At 42.3% G+C, this 22,018-nt stretch overlaps 1 long non-coding RNA gene across 1 annotated transcript; it reads left to right on the forward strand.

Annotated features, from left to right (window-relative positions):
• The first annotated feature begins 17,117 nt into the window (after positions 1–17,117).
• Positions 17,118–18,371, forward strand: LOC114645918 (uncharacterized). Its single transcript, XR_003715226.2, has 3 exons — positions 17,118–17,237; positions 17,883–18,036; positions 18,304–18,371. It is a non-coding gene; the product is annotated as an uncharacterized LOC114645918 (long non-coding RNA).
• Positions 18,372–22,018: the final 3,647 nt, after the last annotated feature.

Consider the following 22,018-nt stretch of genomic DNA (forward strand, 5'->3'; position numbering starts at 1 on the left):
CTCCTGGACTGTTCTGCCAGCTGAGGTGGAGCATTTTTGGATGGCCACAGAGCTGGCCAGCATAGGCCTCTTTCTTTTTTGGGGGGAAGATTCCTTGCTGTCGTGCCAGCTCGTCCGCCTCCTGCTTTTTCTTCCGCCACCAGGCAGTGTGCGGGGTACCAAAGGTGCCGGCGGGGGGAGTGGCTGGTGCTTCCTGTGGCACGGGGGGGGGGGGGGTGGCCAACAATTGGCGGTGCCACATCCACGGGGCCCCAAGGTCGCTGTGTTGCCTGACCAGACAGGTCAGGTGGGTCCAGGTACTGATGTTTTGCAGCAGACTGCTCGGGGGCCCGTGGGTCGTGGTCGTACGGCAGGGGTGGGCTCCAAAGCAAGGGCCGAGTTGGTTGGCAATGGCACGGCCATCTCCACAGCCCACCGTACCAGCTCCCTGGTTCGAGCGTAGTGCCTACAGGGACAGAAAGCAAAGTCAATGTTGGAGGGAGGAGAGGGGCATGGTGGACCCCCTTGTGCAGTGTGTACTTACCATCGTGCGCCAATTGAGGGGGAATAACTGGATACGTGTCGGGCCACGAGTACCGGGTTTGTTAGTACGTCCTCTTGGATACAGATATAATCCCACATCACAGCTGCCTAGCAGTTCACCCTCACGCCGCAGATGGTGGTTCCTTCGGGGTGAATCCTGGACAGCTCTATACAAACAGTCTCCACAAGGCAGCTGATGTTAGGCATCTGTGCGCCTTGGCTGACCATGCACCTACAAAATTCGGGGGGTGGGTTTGAGAGAGAGCGTGTCAGTCAGTCCCGTCATCGATATCAGATCAAAAGGAAAGAGGCCACGACAAAAAAAGGTTGAGCACCTACTGTCGCGAGCTCTCCACTCACGGTGCGACACTGGTCTGCAAGTGCTTGAGTCGGAACCTCCCCTTCAGAGTTTCCTGGGGTTGTGGCAGGAAGTGAACTGGGGCCTTGTCACCCTCTGGCAATCGTTCCCAGAGGGTGACGATCTGTGACGCAACTTCAAGAGACTCAAGGCCAGGTTGACCACGTGCTGGTAACCTGGGCCATTGTCAGGTCCAAGGCTATTCTGTTGGGGGAAAGAGCGAAAGTGAGAAAGGGGAGCACTCATCAGATATTCCACAGGTATACCATGACTCGTTGGAAGAGACTTACCAGCTCGTGGGACACCCTTTGAATGGCCTCGTCTCCAGGGGAGGTCTCCTGGCCCAGACTGAGGTGCCGATGGCAGGGCGCGACTGGGACTTGTTAGACAACAGTTGTCGGGCAAAGCCCTCGTCGTCGTCTGTATGAGTCCCATCCGGAGCATCGGGATCCCTGCCCATCACTTCCTCCAGCACTCGACCAGTCTACGAAAATAGGTACTGGATACCAATGACCTCACCTGTGAAAAAGAGGGAACCGTTTTAAAATGAAAAGGGGGAAGGTAGAGAGAGAGACACACACACACACACAGAGGGCTCGACACCCGCCTCACCAGTGTACTTCGCAGGCCGGGTGTAATCGTCAACCAGCTTCTTGTGATAAACAATGTCACTCAGCTCATTGACAGAGTGCTGGAGTTGGCCACTGTAGCAGACCATATTAAGGTCTGCTGCCTCCACTACTTGTGCCACATGGTCCTCATTCCACTGTGCCAGGCCATCCAGCAGATAGACCTGAAAGTGGGCCGCGCTGGCTGAAGTGCCTGAAATACACGGAGAGAGACAACAATGCAATGCCACCCACTCCCTCACACAACACAGGTCAAAAGAACAGGTTTCTGGGCAGTCCAGATGCAGGTGGAATTTGAACCTCACACACACACCTGAACATTGGCAGCGTGATCCCCTTTGACCAGCTGCCCAGTCTGCATGTGCAGGTGCACGCTGGGTGGGTCCTGGATGCAGTGGAGGGTGGCGCCTCTGTGTTCCAGATTTCCTGGATCTTCTCGCGGTCCAAAAGCGAGATACCCATGGTGTCGGTGGCGTCCCCGAAGGCCTCCAGCATCTCATCAATGAGCCGGCCAGTCTCCTCCGCCCCATGCGTGTGGCGGGCCAGCTCCTTTAAAGGGATATTTCCATAGCCTCGGGGATCCTTCCCTGCCTCGCCAGCCTTGGCCTGTCACAGCCAGGCGACGTCTCCCTGGTCCCACTCAAAAATGCAGAATGAGAGACGTGCCATGAAGAGGCTGTATAGTGGGTGGCTCTCCATGGTAACACCCACTGCGAAGCGTCGCATCAGGTGCCACACATCGAGCCACACCACTAGCCGTTCCCACCGGTTAAATAAGAGGAACACCTTGCATGGCCCCCCCATGGGAACAGCAGTCTCGGTCCACATAGAGGACCAGAGGTGGAGACACACCGGCATCACAGCATCAGCCCAGTGGCCATGGGGTGCAGGCCAGTGCCCTCGGCTGCAGTGAGGACAATGATCAATAGCTGGCCGTGCTCGTGCAGTGAGGACAATGATCAATAGCTGGCCATGCTCGTTCTCCACGGTCACCCAGGCTGCCGTTCCTGCCGCAGCACCAGCAAGTTTCTTGGTCACCTGAACAATGAAAGGGAGAGTGACGGTAAGCTGGAAGGAAAGAGGGAGGGAGGGGATGGCGATATCACTCACCTTCTTGGTTGAGTCCACCTTTAAGATGGAGCCAAAGATGGAGGTGATCCAGGCCTTGGTCTCTTCTAGCCTCGAAGCCACCTCCCTGGCATAGATGGACAGCAACCACTTTGCACCGGGGTCATCGGTGGTAGAGGCGGAGTCGCAGTTGGCTCGGCACCCAGTGTGATGAACTTTGTGACCGCGAACATGAACTTTTTGGACCGCATCAACCAGGACCTGGAGTGCTCCTCGAGCAGCTATCTGCGCAGCCAGCTGGCCCTGTTGCCCAGCGTGCGCTCACGCATCTGCCCGAGGAGCTTTTTGTCACAGGATAACCTGTGTTAGACAGAACAGAGATGTTAGGACTCCCCGCGTGTCTGTGTCTACCTGTGGAGAGTTGACCCAGCCATCGGAGACTCCTTGTCTGACCTGTAAGTCAGGATAGCTGGAAAGTCATCCCGGTGGGTGTGGTGCAGCTGATCCAAGACATCCTGCAACCAGCCCGCGACCTTCTTCCTGCAGCTCTTGCACTCCGTGCCCATAAAGTACCATCCGTCTGTGTCCAGGACCTTCCAGACAGTCCTGTAGAGTCTGGCTCCCGACAACCTGTGGCCCCACATGCGGTAGGGCATCCACAGGAAGAACGGGCGCAGACGGGGGCTGAAGGTGCACGTTGCGGGGGCCGGGAGGATGCCACCAAAGGCAAAGGTTGGAGGTCAGCACAGGCTTTCCATCCTTGCCCCTGGTGAAAAGGACCCGACTTAACCACATGTGCTATTCCTTTGGTAGTGTAGTCCTCGGGCAAAAGTAGCTGAGAGAGAGAGAAGCTGAGAGAGAGAGAGGGCATGAGCAACAGAAAAAACAAACAAAAAGAATCAGACAGGCCCTGTTCCTTTCCCGGCAATGCAATTCAAAGAAACACATCCTTTTAACTCCCCTCTCTCCTGGCTATGGACAGTGTTTGCGAAGGCTGCTTTCCCAGATCAGCCGTGGGTTGGGAGTGCTGGGATGGCATGGGCCCTCCACTGGGAGGTAGATGCTAGGGAAGGTTATTAACAAATTCAAACAAATAACAGGTTAAACAGAAAAAGTGAAGGAGCCGCCACCAGTTTCCATGGGTGGCTGTCACTTACCAGCTTCCAACTCCATGCTGGCTGACAGCAGCACGTCATTGGGAATCTCAATGACGGAGGCTGCTGCAGAGGCGGTGGGGGCAACAGTGGTGGTTTTGGGAAGGGAGGAGGCTGCTGCTGCCTTTGCCTCGTCTCTCCGCCGCACATACAGCTGGAGTGCATGCATCTTGGTCCCGACTTTGGTGGTCTGGCGCCGGAGCCATTTGATGTAACTGCATTGGGGTACAACAGCGGGAATGGTAACAGGTGAACAAATGGAAGCTGGGTCCCCAACTACCTTGCTGTGCCCTTCCCCTCGGACCCCACCCAAAAGTCTCTCACCTCTTGGCCTCCTGATCATCTGTATCGTAAAAGGCCTCAAACATCAGGTGTCCGTGTTGGCCGAAGCCGACGAGCCTCTTGCCCTCGTCCAGAGTCCTGGCTGACCCATCTCTCTCCTGTCGACGGATGGCCTTCTTCACGTCGGGAAAGAGCCAGGCGTAGGACTCCAGGGCGTTTTTGTTGCTCGCCAGCGGGCTATCCGACGCCTGGCCATCTTCACGCTCCTTCAGGTGGGTTGCCAACACCATGACGGCATAGCCGAGGTCATGGATCAGCAACCATTTAAAAGTTTGACCGAGATACTGTCCAAACTGGAGCTTGCTGGCGCTGTGCACCAGCTTGGAGTCCCCAGGGTCACCACCTGCTGACCGCACACGTCTCCTGGCCTGCTCCCTGACCATCTCGGCCGACTTGACCCTGAATGGCACAGAGCCGCTCAGGCTTTATGCCTTGGATCGCCTTGGCGGAGGCCTTGAGGGTCAGTTCGCCAGAGGTCTCGCAGCGGAACTGTGGCACAGGGTTCAAGCTGGATAAATTAGATAAACCAAGAGAAAGTTACAGTTCCATTCCAAAGTTTTACAACACCTATTTTTCTTCAAATTTAACCAGCTGGAATGCAACGAGCGACCTGAAACAGATCCGCAGGAAACTGGCAGACATTTACATTTAAAGTTTAGGTTACCAAAATCTGAAATTAAAAGTTGTTCCCTGAAGGCCAATTTGTAATATTCTGAAATTTCTAATAGGTTACAACCTCCATATAGTCTGCACCAAGCGACGTTGCCTCCAACAGAGATCAAGAGTAACTAAGCATGCAAAAAGGAACAAGGGAAGAACAGGATGATAAACCACCTTTGAACAAATTCTATAGGCACCAAGCCCAATATTCCAAAAAGGGTCCCCCCCCCAAAATAACCTTTGTGATATTTAACCTATGAATACTTACATGTCAACACCGCAGGTGATGTTGGGTCTATTAAAACAATGCAATCAACCAGTACGTCAATTACAGAAAGAAACCTGTTTGTAGTAGCAATGTTCCTCTCAAAACAAAGACTCACGTAGAGGCAGCCATGGTAACAGATAACAGTTAATTCTGAATTCTGGAAGAGTAAAGGGACACAAAAAAATATAAAATGGTTAGTAATACTGACTTTAAGGCCTTTAATAATATTACAACTTCCTTGTTATACTGCAGTTTCCTATTGGTAACATTTTTATTATTAAACAATTATAACGCAATTCTGTCCAGACTATTTACAGATATTTGAATTACTGAAACCAGTTTGCTAAAAAAAAAAAAAAAAAAAACTAATATGTACAACACAAATAAATTCTCATTAGATTAAAACTACATCTGTTTTATTTCACTTCACTATAATCCTTGTGTACTAATAGTAACAGCAATAGCTCCATATTAATAGTACCATCAGGCCCACTTTAAGATAAAACTCCAAACATGAGGCGGGTCTTTCGGAACAGAAATCGAAATGCATGTCGTTCCAGCCAGTCAAAGTTTACAAAAACTTAGCCTCGATGACAAGCAGCCCTGTGCAGCGATTCGTTCTTGTTTCAATCACCCGAGAAATCGAAACAAAATCGTAACAGAGCTGCCACGAAGATCGGAATTCTTTAGGCGCGGAAAATGTAAGCCGATTTTTGTGACTGAAGAGGGCTGCGGGCGCAGCAGGGCCCGGTCCGTAAAAGGCGAAAGGGGCGGGCGCATAGCTGATTAGTCACGAGAAGGTAAACAGCCCTTAAAGTGGTGGACACCCGATCGGCTTGGCCTATAATTCACTCAACAATCCCAAGGTTTATGAATATATAAAAATAGCTATATACATACATTAAAAAAAATCCAAGGTTTATGAAGAAACAATTTATTTAATGTATAAACAATTCAAGGTGTGAATAAATCAAATAACTATATACTGTACATATAACAAACAATACAAAAGGCAGTTATACGCAATATATTGTAGAAATCAAACACAAAAGGCAGAAAACAATTTTACCTTCAGTGCCATAACTTGCAGATGAAGCCCCAAATTAAAGAAAATCGCGAGGAGGAGGCCTGCCAACATAAAGTGCCAGTCACTTATACATATTAACAAAATCTTAAATCTGCCTCTGCATGAACAAAAAAAAAAAAAAACCTGTAGATGTGCCTGTACATTAAGTAACAAAAATGCCCGCCCACCCGCTAACCCCCCCCCCCCCTTAACGCTTCTCCCTCCTTTATTCCTCCACGGTGGAGTAAAAGGTTCACACCCGCCACACCAACCCATCATCTCGGTTAGTAGTATGGATGATTTAGAGAGAAATATAAGTAACAAGCTAGTTAGGTTTGCAGATGATACCAAGATCGGTGAATTGACAAATGATCTGGAATCTGTTAAACCATTACAGAGGGTCTTGGGAAGCATACAGGATTGGGCAGATTTGTGGCAGTTGAAGTTTAATGTCAGTAAATATAAAGTATTTCATGTAGGAAGTAAAAATGTTACGTTTCAATACACAATGGGAGGTCTGAAAATCACTGCAGGGTGAATACGAGCAACATACACACTAGCAGGGTCAATATAGCATAACAAAACCCCACATCATACATGACTCTGAAAGGAAAGAAACTAAAGCATGCCAAGTAAGCCCACCAGAAAAGCATGCAAACTCAAGGCAGGGAACACCCGGGACCCCCTTGCTGTGAGGCAGCACTGCAACCACCACGTGTTTAATATATGCTTTAATGCATTTCATTATGAAAATGATATCAAGTATGTAAACTTCACATTCTAAAATGTTCAGGGAGCAAGACTATCATGAAATTAATGTATTCTGTGAGGCAATCACTGCCTGCACCTCCTCTTAGTGCAAGGGGAAGTCAGTTTAAGAAGCACATAGCGATTAACATGGCTCGGGGAACACAACACAAAGCATTTAATGTGCTACATAACTTATGATGGGGTTTGCGAAAATCTAGTAATTTATTTTAGGATGAAGTTTATTCTTGTAGTTTGTCATTAAAGTAGAACATCGGAAACTAAATGTCAACTTTAATCTCAACATAAAACGGCGAGAATAATGTAGAAATGTCGAGAATAAAGTCAACATGTCCACTTTGTCGTCACAAGCTTCAAGATTAAAAGTGGAAATGTCTAGAATAAACATGTCGACTTTACTCTCTGCATATTTTTTTCCCTTCACCGTGGCCCTAATACACTTTCGTTGGGGACACAAACTGAAGAAACCCAAGATTTTTTTATTGGGTGGTCGTATCAATTCCTCCGACTGCCGCACACTCCTAGGATCGTTACAATATTTAAGTAGCACAGTGACTTAAATGTAAATGAAAATTGGAACATTTCAATATTCAATAAGCCTTTATTCATTTATAAATATTTAATGTAAATTTATTATTTATTAAAAATCTCTCAATTTACCAGTTGATCTATGTTCCTACCCTACCCTCACCTATGGTCATAAGCTATGGGTAGTGACCGAATGAACGAGATCGCGAATACAAGCGGCTGAAATAAGTTTCCACCGCAGGGTGTCTGAGCTTCTCACCCTCTCTTTAAGGGAGAGCCCAGTCATCCGGGAGGGGCTCAGAGTAGAGCCGCTGCTCCTCCGCATCGAGGAGTCAGATGAGGTGGCTGATCTGATCAGGATGCCTCCTGTACGCCTCCCTGGTGAGGTGTTCCGGGCACGTCCAACCGGGAGGAGGCCCCGGGGAAGACCCAGGACACGCTGGAGGGACTATGTCTCCCGGCTGGCCTAGGAACGCCTCGGGATTCTCCCGGAAGAGCTAGAAGAAGGAGTGGCCTGGGAGAGGGAAGTCTGGGTATCTCTGCCCAAGCTGCTGCCCCCGCGACCCGACCTCGGTTAAGCGGAAGTGGATGGATATATGGATAGATAAGCCTTTCTCATTTTTTTCCCCCCTCACCGTTATGAAAATAAACCAGAGTACAACAGAAATTAAACGATTTACAAAAGGATTTATGAAAGAATAACCAAACTAAGCAAATAAAAATAACCGCAAAATAAGTTAGCATGACCTTCAATAACTTAAGTGCGCAGCCTCTTATTTCCCATTCATTGAATGTGTTAGATATAAACCTGCAGCCCAGCTAAGCCAGTTTTTCAAGGTAAAGTGAATTTTGGCCCACTAACATCTTTTTTCCCCCCTCTCAAAACAACAAGACTGGACTTGGGTGGGTGATGCGAGAGGCTGCGCCCCCCAATTTGACGTGCACCACTCCCCCACCATGTTGCCTTCCCTTCCAACTGCGTCATTACAATGAGTTCCTATGTAAACAGACGCTCTCCGTGTCTGGGGGGTGGCCGGGGAATTGCCCATCCTGTCGCTATGCCTCTGGTATAGCCTGTCTATTTCATCCATAAAAAAGGGCGTGCTGTGTGCTGTACGAAACAAGTGGCAGACACAAGACTTGTTAAAGTATGCATGAATCGTTCGTTTATATTTAAGAAATCGCTATCCAAAAGTAGAGTGGCTGCGTGTAGCACATTCTGTTACCTAGCCATGAGTTAAACAATTCTCGCAAAACTAAATTTACAGTGAAACTGTTTCCATTTGAAAGACAAATTGCAAAATAAAGTGTGCTTCAGTTAAAGAAAAAATGTCATTCACAGAAGAAAGAGGTTTGGTTTCTTGTTTTCACAAATTGTGCAAAATGAAACGATGGCGAGACGCTTTTTAAATATGCGGGGATACTATTTTACACCGCTCTTACGTTCACGGCATCCGTGCTCTATATTAACTTAAACAAAAGATGGGTTGTACAGTATTAAGTTACATGCGTATTACGTCACAATTTGTGTTTAGCGGCCATTTTACCAGGGAATGTCGAAGATGTACGTCGCTCAATTAGATGCAGAAAGTTCGATGCGGTATTGCAAGTAAAGTCTAATCACAGACAAGAATGACAAAAATAAAATGTGCCTCTCTCTTTTTGGAATCACTAGTTGTAGGGCATTGATTCCTTCTCTTTTGCCGAATATATCGGTTGACCGTACTAAGTATTGCCGTTTGTGAATCATCCGCATAGCCTAGTTTTAAGTTAGGAACCCAGTCAGGGTTGACTTCATCCTGCATATATGCTGGGGCTCCTGTCAAAGAGGTGCTTTGCGGAGTTACAAGAGAATTTGCTGATATGGAATTAGAGAAAAGCCAAGCAAAATGACACCTTTTATTGGCTAACTAGAAAGATTACAATATGCAAGCTTTCGAGGCAAGCTTGCATATTGTAATCTTTCTAGTTAGCCAATAAAAGGTGTCATTTTGCTTGGCTTTTCTCTACATTCATAATGGCTAACACGGTACAGCACCCTAGTACTACTGATATGGAATTGAAAGCAAATACTTCCTATTTAATTAAAAGGAACCCTTTCGTCAATACAAGTAATCTTTTCAAAATGGATTTACTTAAAAGATAAAAACTCACTATGGGGCACAGGATGTTTTTAACATTTCATCATTACATATGTCACTTTTATATCCCAATTTTGGAAGGCACTAGTGTGTACTTGTGTATGTGCTGTAACTGTTGACCAGATAGCAGCTTTTGATGCAGTCAGTAATCACCGTCACATTTTTTACTTAGTCATAGCATTCCCGAAAGATAAACTGCAGTTTGAAATACATTTACTGCGTTTATTAAAGTAAATTTGTGTGGATCTAACCTACCTGTAAGGAAATGCTCAGAACACACAACGTGCCACTTCCTGACAGTATGGTCGTTCAAGTTTTTCCGATTGATGGCTTTTAAGCAAGCTTTCCGTTAGTTCTTCGGTTTCTTTACCTTGATTTTTACGAACCGAAGGTATACAAAAGGAACTTAGCTTAGAGGTTTTCTTGCTGCTGTTACTACAGCCAAATACACAACAGTAAGTAAACATGGTCGTCCAACTCGTTCCTCTGTAAAATGGCCGCTGCCTCGTTTTCATTTATACGTACTTTGATAATGACGTCAGCTTAATACAACCATAGACATAGAATTACTGGACGCCTCATAAGCAGCAGCATCTTACGTCAACGTCGCCGCCATATTGCGTGTGGCACTGCTGTGGCGTGAAGTGATGTATAAAGATGCCTCACGCATGTACTGCTTGAGATTGTACAAACCGCTGTACGCTCCAAACCAGATCACAGGGATTACATTTCATAGGTAAAGCTGAACAATTGTTTTGGTTATATTTGGCCATTAGAAATCCCGTTTTATAATCTTAACTTTAGCTACGCCAGGCTAAAAAAAAAAAAAAGCTATGCATTTATGTGCTCAAGTGAGCCCCCAAACAATGTTTTGGCTAAACGTATTTAGTCACTAACTATGCAGATTGTTCTTAGCTGTTAACGTTTCTCAAACTTTGAAAGTTTCCCAAAGAGATCCACCTCAGGAAGCAGTGGGAGGTAGCCCTTAGACAGGATTATGAGAAAGCTGTCCTGTGATGTGTGCCGTGCTAGTTTGGTAACAGATGCTGTACCGGCATCACATGATCAAAGCTACCACTTGCTCACAATAAAAAACAAAGGAGGTTTGATGATTCCTTCTGAGGGTACAGTCAAGGTGGTCAAAGTAGCTGAGCGTGTTATCCGACAGTCGACATTAGGGCAAGCTGTCAGTGGATCTTTGATCAATCAGTTTGTTTGGGCTGAGATTGGTTCAGATGATGTGTTTTTTCTCAAGGAGCACATTGAGGAAACACATTTTGAAATTGACAACCATCATTTTATGCTAATGTCTTTAGTTGTGTCTGTTTTCCACAAACTAAGGCTGCACCATATTGCCAGACTGAATTCTCAAATTACAGAGTGGCAACAGACAGAAAAAGCTATGTAAGACAGTTCTGTTTCATGGATTTTAGATCCTATCCTGTATATATTTAAGGAGCCACATTGTGTGTGTGCGTGTGTGTGTGTGTGTGTGTGTGTGAGAGAAAGAGAGATTGAGAGAGGAATGAGTGAAATGTTTTCGGAAATTATTAAGCCAATTTGTATACAATAATTGTATAATAATAATTGTCATTGAGTGTATCATTTCACTGTTAAAAGAAAGACAAACAAAGGTAACTGGCAGTAACAGTGCAAAATTCACAATTGGTATGCCAGTTTGAAAAGATAAGTTTTGAGGGTAGTTTTAAAGTATGTTACTGAATCAAGCTGACGGATATGAGAGGGAAGAGAATTCCAGAGTTGAGGAGCACTATGAGAGACGCTCGAGCTCCCAGAGCACTGAGTTTGATGTGCGGTACAGAAAGTAGAGCTGCAGATGAGGATCTGAGTGAGCGAGAGGAGTGTAAGTCTGTTGAAGATCAGTGAGGTTTTGGAGAGCTTTAAATGTTAAGAGCAGTATTTTGTATTGTATTCAGTAGTGAACAGGGAGCCAGTGAAGTTGAGAGAGAATAGGTGTAATATGTTCAGTGGATTTAGAGCAGTAGGTTATTATCCTGGCAGCAGAATTTTGAAGAAGTTGCAAGTGATAGATAAGTTTTTGTGGGATGCCTGATAGAATAGCATTACAGTAATCTATACGTGAGGTGACTTGGGCATTAACCAATACTTCAGTACCGTGTTGCATAAGAACACAACAGGACAAAGTCTAGAAATGTTTCGGAGATGGAAGAAGGCAGTCCGAGAAATGTTATTTATATGGGAGGAATTATTTAATAATAATAATAATTATTATTATTATTTAATAATTGTCATTATTAGTGTATAAATGGATATAAATAATTGCATTTAAACGATTCGCCAAAATGTGTTGTATGTAAACGATACTGTTTTAAACGTTATTGTTTTTCATCAGAAAATCCAGTTTCCACGTTTACCGGTATTAGTTTAAATGGCACTTTTGCCACTCGCAATATGGCGTACGCGCTGACGTATCGTGTTGACTAGGCAACACAGTGAATGCGCCGTCTATCTATATATGTCTATGAATACAACCGATTAAAGTCCCTTTTTCTGGTGCTTTCCTTATGACATAGGTGCCTAAACAATGCCTGATAATAATAATACATTTCAATGACATATCTTAAAATATAACTACAGTACACATAAATGTATTAATATTTTGTTGACACATAAATATTACATTTGGTTCCTGTCTTTGAATGATTTTCATTCATTTATTCTCATGCATCTGCTTGTCATTTAGTATTTAAATAAATATCTCCAGTGTAAAAAAAGAAAGAAACAAGCAAATCATTGGAAATTAGTATATCCATTTTAATGTGTCTTTGTGTGGAAAATATACACCATGTCACACTTAACAAAAAAAAAAACAGGAGTCCTCCATGATGCTGTGAACAGCAGGCATATACAGCATAGAATGGGTTGTATTTGGATGGGTCTTTCAGCAGAAGCAGAAAAGAACACATGCAAACATGGAGATCTGAATGAGCCTTTAGAAAGCCTCTTGCCCGAAGAAGGGGCCTGAGCTGCCTTGAAAAATTGCATAATGTAATCTTCTTAGTTAGCCAATAAAAGGTGTCATTTCCATCCAAAAGAAAACCCTTGTCATTAATCCGCCCCTTTAAGTAATTTGCCTTAAAACCAGATGATCCCTGGAAGAAGGTGCTTCATTATGACCCGGCTATCACATAGGACAGAGCTCCAGTGTGATAGAATCCTTTGTTCCAGTCTGGACAATCTTCTGTTTTGGGCTGCTACAGCAAATATTTACATTGTGCCCTAGTGCACCCTTTGGTTTTTGCACTGAACATTAAATGCGGTTGCTCAGTTGGTGCCCCAATACTCCTTTGTGGCTGTTTGTAGGTCTGTCTAACTGTCATAACCTTTCAAACACACACACAAACTCTTAATGAATTTTAGTGTCAGTTTTGTAAAACTGTATGTGAATCAAAACTTGCCTGTTTCACTCACCTATACTATTACCACACTGGAAAGAATGAGGTAGAAGACAATGGCTGATAATTAATAAACAGACATCTGCTCTGCTGTATAACCTCACACAGTTCTGTAGACTGATACACAAGCTGCTAAACTGTCTTCATAAGCGCTGTGCCAAAAATGCCCTTTTAAAACCAGTTATGAGCATTTAAAGGCAGCAGAACTTCTACTTTCGGCTGCTCCCGTTAGGGGTCACCACAGCAGATCATCTTCTTCCATATCCTTCTGTCCGCTGCATCTTGTTCTGTTACATCCATCACCTGCATGTCCTCTCTCACCACATCCATAAACCTTCTCTTAGGCCTTCCTCTTTTTCTCTTGCCTAGCAGCTCTATCCTTAGCACCCTTCTCCCAATATACTCAGCATCTTTCCTCTACACATGTCCAAACCAACACAATCTCGCCTCTCTGACTTTGTCTCCCAACCGTCCAACTTGAGCTGACCCTCTAATGTACTCATTTCTAGTCCTATCCATCCTCGTCACACCCAGTGCAAATCTTAGCATCTTAAACTCTGCTACCTCCAGCTCTGTCTTCTGCTTTCTGGTCAGTGCCACTGTCTCCAGAACTGTACAGGACAAATAAGGTGGTTTCACAGTCCAAGAGTGAAAAAATAAAAAGTACCAATTTCAAGGACACTATCACACTGCTATTGATTATGTGGTCAAGAATTTTGAACTAGATATAAAATAGCTGAGGTAGGAAAACTAAACTAATAAAATAATCAGGGTGTTTGAAACCAGGCAAGTGGTGTTATGACCTCTGATGCCCAGTGCGCTGTTTAACTGTGGGTGCAGACAGAACAGAATGAGGCAGTGGCAGACTAGATTTCAGTTAACAGAAAAGGCAACATTGATGTAGCCAGTGCAAGCTGTGCTTAGCAGGTACTTAGACCATAAGAGTATTCACAGGGGCTTTAGCTGGATAACATAAACACATGATCATTGTCACCTCTCTATGCTGGCAAGGGGACAAAAACAAAAGAGCCATCGAATTACTGCTTGACAAGCACAACATGGATATTTGGCAGTCTGCATGATGTGGACTACTCCAGGTAAGAGAAATTGCAGATAGACTCTGGAATAATACAGCCGGATCATACAAATGGTTTTTTTTTGAGTCGCTTATTCTAATTTTTGTTATATAAATTGTTTTCAGTTACAGTATTAGAAAATATTTTGCATTGTTTTCATCACTGCTATGTTTTTCCCTGGACACCATGATGGACACCATGATTTTGTGTCAAGGTCATCATGACTGACGACGGTTGCTATTTTACGAGGTCCTAGTGGTTATGTGGTTGTCGTCATCAGCATGCCAATTCTTTTGGATACCTAAAGAAAAAACTCCTGCTTGTGTGTGCATTAGTATTGCTATTAAACTTCCTGGTTCTCGAGTTTTCTTTCTTACTTTGATTGTTTGATTAGCAGTTTGGCTGTGACAAAAGATACGAGTATATATTGGTTTTGATTCTCTGTCTGTCTTACATTTTCTCACTTGGAATCAGATTTATTAAACGTGGTTATGCACAAAAAGAGGCCCAAAGTGTGCATTTTCAACTCTCCACGCAAAAGTTAGGATTTATAAAAGAGAATTTGATGGGAGAATATCTACTACAACTCTGACCCATGTGTATGCATCATTTTGGAGAAACTGTGAAATGATGGCACCCTTGGTAGTAGTAGTAGTAGCTACCTGTTGTCACTTCTCATGGAATTGGCTGACAGGTTAGAAATATTCTTGGCCAAGCTTCAGCTCCATCATGTCCGGTGTGCTGGAAGCCATTACCCAGCCACTGAGGTGCTGTATTCAGTTTTTGTATGGTGTAGCTGTATGTACATAAAACATAACGTTTTTACCAGCCTAAAAAGGCAATTTTCAGAAGTGTCAATTTTTTAACCAAATAATCAGAGCAATTTACTGCACTCATATTGCAATAAGGACATCTAGTAAGAACAAAGCTTCTTTTGTTACCTGTAAGCAGTGACATGCCATTAATGCATAAGCCGTTTCTGATGCTAAGATGAGACTGACGAACATCATGGTTCAGTGGCCTGGGTCAACCCATGATTTGTTTACTGGTGCTGTACGTGGTGGCTGGCTGGCTTGTCGGTGAGGTAACTAGCTGAACCCTCAGCTTTTCATATGGCCTGCACTATTCACTGTTTCAGCCATGTTATTGCATGTTCCAGGTGGCAACTGGTAACTGCTTACAGACACTGGCACCCTACACTTTTCCCTGATCTCCAAGAAGAGATGTTGCACAGAATAATGCATCAGGTGGGAGGCTGCCAATGAAGCTCTGCATGTTACCTGACTGCATATACAGTACGTATATGAGGCTGATTCACAGGGTCCATTTATAGTTGTTTCAGGGTGGCAACCAGGCGGGGATTCATATACTCACATTTACAAGATGATTGTGATTTCTAAAGGTAAATTGCACAGAAATTTGTTTTTTGGTGTATGCATTTTCCTGCTCTTTTGGCGTGCGCATATTTTCCCACTTAAATATCCACAAAGTTTTAATAGTGACCCATGGTCATCTGTTTATAACCGGGTTGTCTTTCTTGTGCAAGGCTAAAACATGGCATTAGTGATGTTATGGACAATTGATTGAGTGACTGATGTATTCTTTCTGCTTCTTTTCTTTCAGTCTAAATAAAAGTTATAGAAAATCTGTCTAACCGCTTGCTTTCTTTCTTTCTTTCTTTCTTTCTTTCTTTCTTTCTTTCTTTCTTTCTTTCTTTCTTTCTTTCTTTCTTTTTTCTTTCTTTCTTTCTTTCTTTCCTCTTGCCATTTGTATCTAGATTTAAAATCACTCTTAGATGGCATTCAAGCATTAGTAACATGCTTTTCCTAGTACAGGCTAAATACCATTACATATAGTACTTATACTATATAAATACAAGATAAATTTAAATAGTAAGGGGTAAAATTAGAAAAGCTACAGTGTATATATATATATAAGAATGGGCATCCCAGCCAGGGAGGAACACGGGTTATTACCTACACTAGAGGGTTGACAGGAATGTTGGACAGATTGGCTGGCTGGGTGGAAAGATAACTCTGTGCCCAGCCAGTATAAAACAATGGGGGGACCACCAGAAGTCGAAACTTGGGAGTGGTTCCATCCCCCATGCACTAGGTGGGAGTGATCCTCGTATGAGAACCCAGTCAGGACACCTGCAGTGGTGCTAGGGAAATGGAGTCCGGAAGTGCAGCCCTGAAAGGATCCCTTGGGGTCGGTAGAGGGCACACTATTGCAGGAGGAAAACTCTTCATTGTCTATGACCCAGAAGTGCTTCCTAGAGGAGACAGAATGGCACCAGAAGCATTCCCGGGTCTGTCAAAACTCAGCTGAGGTAGAGAAGGAGGAAGAATTGTGTGCTTATTGTGTATTTTCATTGTGTTTGTACAACTGGTTAAAGAGGAGATTTGGAAAGGTGCTTGCGAGGAAAGTAAAAACTCGTTATTTTATTCTACAAGGTGTGGTACTTTACTGTGTCTGTGGTTTGGGGATCTCTGGCGCCTCCTTTTGGTTATAATATATTTAAAAAGTTGTTAGATACAGTATATACTGTGGTGGGCTGGCGCCCTGCCCAGGGTTTGTTTCCTTCCTTGCACCCTGTGTTGGCTGGGATTGGCTCCAGCAGACCCCCGTGACCCTGTAGCTAGGATATAGCGAATTGGATAATGGATGGATGGATGTTAGATATATATATATATATACAGTATATCTAAAGCATATATCACAGAGATATACTAATTAATGATTAGTAAATATATATACTACGTATTGCACTAGTATTCTGAAGTTATTTACTAATTACTAGTCTTGTTTATTTATCTAAAGAGTTTCTGTAAAAAAAGCCAAATATCTATCAGATAGATTATCTATCTATCTATCTATCTATCTATCTATCTATCTATCTATCTATCTATCTATCTATCTATCTATCTATCTATCTATAAAATTGTTCTTTCTTTTATTCCTATAATATACAATTATACTTGTCTGTGAAACATTTATATCTGGTTATAATACTATAATTATCTTTTATTAAAAAGTCTAAAATCATTTAAAATAATTTTAAAGTGAATAGTTTAACTAAAGTTTTTTAACGTATGTTTTTTTAATATTTTTTCATTGCCTAGATCACATTGAAAAAGATGATAGAAATCCATTTGTTATGCCTTTGGATCATAAAATTATGCTGTGCAGAGAACAAGAAAAAAAGCAAGAACATAAAGTAAGAGTAAATACAATTCTGTTTGTCCTTAATTTAGTTACTGAGCCAGGGAGGTATTTAAAGCAAACCCAAAGCCAGGGGGTATTTAAGTGTGGAGTCAGGAGGAGATCTGCTAGCAAGTGCTCTGCTCTCTGGAAGAAGAAGTAGTCAGGCTTGGTGTTGGACAGAGAGGTGAAACTGGAAGTCCCCTATAGTAGTACCCTGTTGGCTCTTAAATGTGTTGTTCGGCTCAGAAGAGACAACAAATGTTTGTTTTACTTATATTTACATTGCACTTGGATTTCCTCCTTTATTATTCTCTACCTTTTACTTGTTTTTATTTTGGTCTCTTTGGCATTGATTATTACAAATTCAGGGAAGCTACAAGGATATAAGAGTGCCCTCTGATAATTCACAACTGGAATAATTTAAATTTACCTTGTCAGAATTGTAATATATTGTGTTTCTTAATCTTAAGAAAGCAAAATTACAAAATCATTTTTCTGTTTAAGACAAAATTAGATTTTTATTGTTCACCAGTTCTACCTCATGAGAATGTTTCTGTTATCTATTAGTCTTTCAGAAATTATCTAATTTAACTATAATGTATTTTAAAATTGTTGACATAAATAGCCATATATGTACATAGCTCTCTTTATCATTCAGGAAAGGACATTTTATAAAAGAGTACCGGCTGAGATCAAAAGCACATTCTTATCAAGAATACGAGCTCATTCTGGATCGTATAGGAGGCCTTTGGAGGCTGAAAAGAACACGTGTGAAGGTGAAAGAGCCCAATATCAGCTAATGAACGCTAAAAGTGAGTGGCATTCCACAAAGTGAAACAAGAACTGTAAACAGAATTGTAAATGAGTACATTTGGAAATGTGTGTTTTGTAAAGTCTGGTGTGATCTGTGTCGCGAATACTGCAGGCTCATCTGTTTAACTTAAATGAGTGATTTTATTTTCTAACTCAAAAGAAATGCACTCTGTTGTTTTTAAAAATTAAAGAGTTGGTATTTTTAAAAACATTTAAATAGTGAAAAAACAGTAATTTATTGAATTAATTTTCTTGTGCATCAATAGGTTGTCAACGTAAGAACATGAACATACGAGAGTACTTGCACTGTCAGCGGGAGTCTTACCACCTTAGGGTAAAATTTTATTAATAAAATAAAATAATAAAATATTATTTTGTGCTTACTACTTCTTCAATAGGGGAAAAGCTTTTATCTCTTCATAAATTATTTTTTTCCATTATCATTTGGCCTTCCATTCCTGTATAAAAAATACATGATTGTGTTGCAAGCTATAAATCTTGTTCTGTATTAGTATATAAATTATTAATTCCTTTCATTCTTTATAAAAGTCAAAATGAACTTTATTATCCCTGAATGAAGTTTTTTTAGCCAATTGTGTTATAATTCAATAGATGAAACACATGATGCAGAAAAAGAATATATAAGATATGTAAGATTAAATACAATATATAAGATATAAATAAAACCTGCTCACTTGCAAAACTGCAGCTCACAGTTGTTACTTTTTTTCAAATGTTATTATGCTACAATATGGAATTTTACCAAATGTTTTGGAATTTTTCTAATTAATCAACAAAAGAAACTTTAAGTCAAAGTGCAAAGAAAATTCCATAGACAAATCTAAATAATTCTAAATTAAATTATCTACAGGAGATTCAGAAAATTTTCAGACCCCTTCACTTTCTGCACTCGTTATTGTGTTGTAGATTTAATTTTTCATGAATACATGTGCCATTTTTGCCAATCAGTCTACACTAAATAACCCTTGATGACAACGTGAAAACATGTTTTCAGAAAGGTTTGTTAATTTATTAAAAATCAAAAATTGAAATCTTTCATTCATATAGATAGGAGTGCAGTTTTTTGGGGGGAGGGGCAAACTGAAGCAGCACTTATCTATTATATAGTTCCTTTCACATCTATCTATCTATCTATCTATCTATCTATCTATCTATCTATCTATCTATCTATCTATCTATCTATCTATCTATCTATCTATCTATCTATCTATCTATCTATCTATCTATCTATCTATTGTGCCTTTCACATCTATATATTATATAGTGTCTTTCACATCTATCTCTCTGATCATTCCACATGCTGTTGTGGTCCTTATCACAGTGTCAATGCACATCTTGGCCTGTCCAGGACCAGACCCACTGGACAAATCCAGGCTAAAATGTATTTTACCCATTCCACCGTGCTGCCCAATCTGATGCCAGTTTTCCCATTTCTACTGTGCTCCAATGCTTCATTCTATGACATCCGCAGTCCCTTTATTCTTCCTGCCAAAAATTCTAGCCTCATGTTATTGTCTAGATCAGTGTTTCTTAACCTTTTATCTGCACTGGCACAGTTTTTGTAACTGAAATCATCCCAAGGGACCCACCTTTCCTACTAACCACAAACACAGTATATCTCATACATGTGCTCAACTGCCTGAAGGAGCAGGACTACCAGAGAAAGCCGGTGAAAAAGGAGCTCCGAGATCAGCCTTTGCAGACACGGCACTTAGTGAGCAATTTGATGGCATCTTCAAGCTGCTTCACTCTTTTGCCCACCCTTCTCTGCCTCAGAAGCATCTCATATGCCCACTATCCACCAGCCTTGTGAGTCACACTGATGACCACACACCCAGGCTGATGGACTCTAGCAGCCAGGAGACACTTCCAAAGTACTGTAACATGGAGATCGCAGAGCTGCTTTTATGCCAGCTTCTCCAGGTAGACCTGTCCCCCTCAGACAGGTCTCGACCACCTGTGGAAGTTGACCCTCTCAGGTTCAAACCCAAGTGCTCTACACTATTATTTCCACTGCACACCTGAGTAGCTTTCATAGTGCACCACTGTGCCATGGCACACTGGTTGAAAAACACTGCTGTAGATAATTGTGGCTACTTTCATGCCGCTTGCCTTTTTCAGAGAGATGTTTTAGGTCTGCACACCCCCCCCCCCCCCCCCCCCGCCCGCCCCCCCCCCAAAACATTAGCATAAAAACTGCCACATGAGACAGCCACCAGACCTCAGAATGCAGTAGGAACCTTTCAAAATTGGCACCCACATCACTGTACAGTTTGGTAAACAGTCTGTGTTTAAGGGGATGTGTTTTTTATTGAATTTAATTAAAAGCAAATAACAATCCATACAACCAAGACAAACTTAACAAACCAAAATTCAACCCCCACCCAAAAGACAGAGAGGAGAGCCAATCAGCAAAGCAAATCTTTAAAAGCAGCAAGATAGATAGATAGATAGATAGATAGATAGATAGATAGATAGATAGATAGATAGATAGATAAGATAGATAGATAGATAGATAGATAGAATAGATAGATAGATAGATAGATACTTTATTAATCCCCAAGGGGATTTCCCAGTATTAAATTCCCAGTATTCTTTTCCCCAATATAAAAGATAATTCTAAAATGTTATTGACTATATCCTGCCATATTTTAAAATATTTTGAACAGATCCCCTAAGTGATCATTTGATTTTTTTCCAATTTTAAATAGTATAGAACATCAGTTGCCCACTGACTTAAAAAGTGGTGGGGGTGGATTCATCCAGTTGAGCAAGATATCGCTATGTGCTAGTAAGTGAGGTAAATTATGATTTATTTGTCCTTCTCCATTTTAAGCCAATCTGGGAGTACACCAGATGCAACTGTTAATGTGTTAGGAGTGATTGTGACACCAAGGCTGTCCGATAGACATTCAAAGATTTTTGTGATGAAAATCGGGCAGATTCAGTTTAGTAAAATTTCTAGCTTGGAAGTAGTGGAAAATTGTGTGTAAAAGAAGTAGTCTCAACACACGATAAATGTTTGGGGCAATCACCCGTATATTGTCCCTGGCTGCAAAAGTGAATAGAAAACAAGAATGATGTGCTTAGGTTGAGTTCCAAGACTGAACTGGTGAGATTTTGAAAAGATGGTGGCTTTAGAAGCCGGAAAGTGGAAGTAACGTCAGTCGGAACCGGAAGTAGTGTTAAATCAAGCAGGTTTTCCTGTATTTGGCCTGCAAAGATAACAGAGGTAGGTTTAGTGCACCCGCCACCCCCTGGCCTGGAGGGTAATTACCTCCACTTGGTCCGCTCAGTTCCTTCCTAGTCGCATGTGTGTGACATGTGTTAATAAGAAGTTAAATCTGAAGCTTAATTGTTAGATTTTATCTATGTACAAGTCTCTAAATGTTTTGATCCCAGACATGTTCCAAACATTAAATACTGTGTATGTTTGAGAAGGTGGGTAAAAGTGGTTGTCATTTAGAGGTTCAACAGATAAGAGCTTCTCTGTGTTAAAGTGCTTCCTACATTAGTTACATATTCTGAGTGAATGAAAGGAATGTGTTTTGATATTGTTGACTATTTTAACAACATCTTGAAGCACTTGTTGGAATCTGTCCTGCAATCTTTGCACTACAAGTGTTTTACAATGAAACATGTACTGTGTATCCATGCCATCTAGAGCTTTGGCATTTATTAAGGCAACAGCTCTGCTATGCTAGCCTGTCATGGCAGTGAAGCTTTCCATACAGACCCTCGTGCGATGAATCCAGTCAGTTGAATTTGTCTGCATGACTGCATCCACAACTTAAAAAATGTCCTGACTGTTTGCCATCCCTTCAGTTTCCTTTCTTAAAGAAGCTCCTCAACAATTTTGGCAGGTTAAGCAACTTTTTCCAACTAATATAATAATTTGCTAGTGGGCAGTAAACCGGCGTTCTTACGGCTTACAGTTAACCATGAGATTGAATTGCATAG

Source organism: Erpetoichthys calabaricus, chromosome 2 (genome assembly GCF_900747795.2).
Source record: "Erpetoichthys calabaricus chromosome 2, fErpCal1.3, whole genome shotgun sequence".
NCBI lineage: Eukaryota > Metazoa > Chordata > Cladistia > Polypteriformes > Polypteridae > Erpetoichthys > Erpetoichthys calabaricus.